This window comes from Otolemur garnettii, unplaced genomic scaffold, assembly GCF_000181295.1.
Source record: "Otolemur garnettii isolate 467f Iridium unplaced genomic scaffold, OtoGar3 scaffold00153, whole genome shotgun sequence".
NCBI classification, from domain to species: domain Eukaryota; kingdom Metazoa; phylum Chordata; class Mammalia; order Primates; family Galagidae; genus Otolemur; species Otolemur garnettii.
The window spans coordinates 1963006-1966807 of record NW_003852548.1 but is presented as its reverse complement, the minus strand read 5'-3'; the positions used below and the strand labels follow the sequence as shown (position 1 = coordinate 1966807).

The window sequence follows — 3802 nt, the reverse complement described above, 5'->3', positions numbered from 1 at the left end:
AAAAAAAAAAAAAAAACAAGCTGTGGTATATGTACACCATGGAATACCATTCAGGCATTAAAAAATATGGAGACTTTACAGCCTTTGTATTAACATGGATGGAAGTGGAACACATTATTTTTAGTAAAGCTTCACAAGAATGGAGGAGGATGAATCCTATGTACTCAATTTTGTTATGAGGACAATTAATGACCTAGTACATAGTGGGGGGGTGGGGAGGGGGGAGCAGAGAGAGAGAGAGAAGGAGGGAGGGGATGGGGGAAAGGAAGAGCAGAGAGAGGAAAAGAGAGAGGTGGGTAGGAGAAGGGAAGAGCAGAGAGATGGAAGGAGGAAGTGGGGTGAGGTCTTGGTGTGTGACACACCTTTTAGGGGTAAGACAAAATTATAAGAGGGAGTTTATCTAACAAATGCAATCAGTGTAACCTGGTATCTTGTACCCTCAATGAATCACCAACAATTAAAAAAAAAAACCAATATCTGAATGTCTGACACAAAGGATGTGCTCAATAAATATAGTCTACTGGGTGGTTTGATGGAGGGTTAATGGTGGGACTACACCTATGGAGCATATCGCAAGGGTACAAGTCAAATCTATCAAGTATTGAACACAAATGTCTTAACACTGTGATTAAGTAAATGAGGTGAAAGCTATGTTAATTAGTAGGATGTAAGCACTCTAATTTGTACAAATAATTAACACATTGACTCCCACAAAGGCATTAATGTATTCATGATTTATGTATATATAACTTAAAAAAAGAAAAATGAACAGAACCTTATAGAGCAGCGGTTCTCAACCTGTGGGTCACAACCCACAGCATTAGGAAGGTTGAGAACTACTGTTATAGAGTGTGTGACACCATCACCATCAAGTTTACTAATATATGCATAATGGAAGTCCTATAGGAGACAAGAGAGAGAACAGAACAGAAATAATATTTGAAGAAATAATGGCAAAAAATTGTCCAATTTTTTTATTACTTCAAAATATTACAAGGGTACAAAAGTTTTTGGTTAAATGGATTTCTTTTGTTATGCTTGAGTCAATATTTTTTCATATGTTTGTTAGCTATTTGTCTTCTTCAGAGAAGATTCTGTTCATGTCTCTTGTCCAGTGATGGATGAGATTTTTTGCTCCTTTTTTTTTTGTTGATTAATTTGAGTTCTCTATCAATCCTGGTTATCAAGCCTTTGTCAGATTCATAACATGCAAATACCTTTTCCTATTCTGAAGGTTGTATAATTACTTTAATTGCTGTGTCCTTAGCTTTATAGTTTAACTAAGTTCCATTTTTCATTTTTGTTGTTGTTGCAATTGCCAATCATCTTCATAAAATCTTTATCCAGGCTGACATCTTCAAGAGTTTTTCCCAGACTTTTTTTTTTTTTTTGAGACAGAGTCTCACTATATCACCCCAGGTAGAGTGCTGTGGCATCACAGCTCACAGCAACCTCAAACTCTTGGGCTTAAGTGATTCTTTGGCCTCAGCCTCCCAAGTAGCTGGGACTACAGGCACCCGTCACAACACCCAGCTAGTTTTTGGTTGTAGTTGTCATTGTTGTGACTGGATTTGAACCCACCAGCTTCGGTGTATGTGGCTGGTGCCCTACAGGCACTGAGCCTTTCCCACACTTTCTTCTAGGATTTCTATCATTTCATGTCTTAGATTTAAATCTTTTATCCATCTCAAGTTAATTTTTGTGTATGGTGTAAGATAAGGGTCCAATATCATTGTTTTGTATGTGGATGTTCAGTTTTTAAATATCATTTAATAAAGAAACTATCCTTTCCCTATTGTGTATTTTTTGGCACCCTTGTCACAGATTAGTTGACCTTATGTGTGTGGGTTTGCTTCTGGACTTCTGGTTTATTCGACATCTTTCTTCTTTATTAGTGTAGGCATTCATCTCTCTCAGTGCTGCTTTTGTTGCATGCTATAAATTTTGATATGTTTTGTTTTCATTTTGTTGGTCTCAAGATACTTTTAAAATTCCCTTTTGGAGGCCTGGTGTATATGCTGAGGTCAACATCAGATATGAAATATTTAAAGTGGATACAAAACTATTTTAGCAATGCAGACAGTTAAGTGTGTTGTGGTAGGCAACAGTGCTGTTGGTAAAACATGTCTCCTGATAGCCTACGCAACAAACAAATCTCCATCTGAATATGTTCCAACTGTTTTTGACAACTATGCCATCACAGTTATGATTGGTGGATAGCCAATCTTGGACTTTTTTTTTTTTTTTTTTGAGGCAGAGCCTCAAGCTGTCACCCTGGGCAGAATGCCATGGCATCATAGCTCACAGCAACCTCCAACTCAGGCTCAAGCAATCCTCTTGCCTTAGTTTTTCTATTTTTAGTAGAGACAGGGTCTCACTTTTGCTCAGGCTGGTCTCAAACTCGTGAGCACAAGCAATCCACCCACCTTAGCCTCCCAGAGTGCTAGGATTACAGGGATGTGCCACCATGCCCAGCCAACTCTTGGACTTTTTTTGATACTGCAGGGCAGGAGGATTATGTCAGATTACAACCCCTGAGTTATCTACAAACACATGTTTTTCTAGTCTGTTTCTCAGTGGTCTCTCCATCCTCATTTGAAAATGTGAAAGGAATGTGGGTGCCTGAGATAACTCACCATTGTCCAAAGACTCCTTTCTTGCTTGTTTGGACCCATATTGACCTCAGAGATGACCTTTCTACTATTGAGAAACTTGCCAAGAACAAATAGAAGCTTATCACACCCGCGACTGCTGAAAAGCTGGCCCATTACCTGAAAGCTGTCAAGTATGTGGAGTGCTCTGCATTTACACAGAAAGTCTTAAAGAATATATTTTACAAAGCAATATTGGCTGCCCTGGAACCTCCAAAACCGAAGAAGAGCCTCAGGTGTATGTTGCTATGAACATCTCTCCAGAGCCCTTTTTGCACAGCTGATGTCAGCATCATACTAAACACAATCTTTAAATCAAACTGAAGATTTGAGAAGAATCTTCAGTTTTTGAAGAATCAAAAATTTGAAGAATCAGAAATTCTTTTTGCAATAATGACAAACGTCCTACACCTACTCACATGCACTCGTGTCATACAAGGATCCTAGGTATGGCCCCCCTTCCCCCTCACTAGTTTTTGTTTTGTTGTTTTGAAAAAACATTTTTTTAAACAAGGCAAGCTTGTGATGACTTTGTACCAGACTAATTTGAATTGTTGAAACTGCTCCCTGGTTCCACTCTGGAGAATAATCTGGGACATTTTAGTGTTCTTTTTTTTTCCCCTATGTTTTTGTGAGGAGGGTGTGTAGGGTTTGTTTTTTAGTTTTGTTTTTTTAATTCATTAACCAGTTGACAGCCCTTAAGGGGAGGAGGATGAATTGATTCCACATTCCACTTTTTAGATTTAGTTTAGAAAACATGTTCCCCATCTGGTGCTCTTAGGAAGGAGTATAGTTAATGCTTCATTTAATAACATACTCCTTTTTGAATGTTGTCTTTTCTCTCCACCCTTGAGTAGCTCCAGTATTTGATGAAACTCAGGAAAGTGGGTGGAACCTGTTTTGCCCCTTCTCTTTTCTAGGATGCACTATATATGTGATCATGACTTTCAAGGAAATTTGTTTACCATTTGCTGATTTTTTTGGAAGTTAATTTCTAACTTCTTTCACTGATAAGTGAAAAAAAGTATTGTATTGCACTTTTTTGAAATATACCAAATGGATTGAGTTTATAATTAAAAAACCTTTTTCCTGTCCAAAAGAAAATTCCCTTTTGAGTTTCTCTGTGACTCAATGGTTGTTCAAGAGTATGT

The 3802-nt window shown here is 37.8% G+C and overlaps 1 pseudogene; it reads left to right on the top strand.

Moving 5' to 3' along the window:
• The first annotated feature begins 2073 nt into the window (after positions 1–2073).
• Positions 2074–2903, top strand: LOC100946564 (annotated as a pseudogene).
• Positions 2904–3802: the final 899 nt, after the last annotated feature.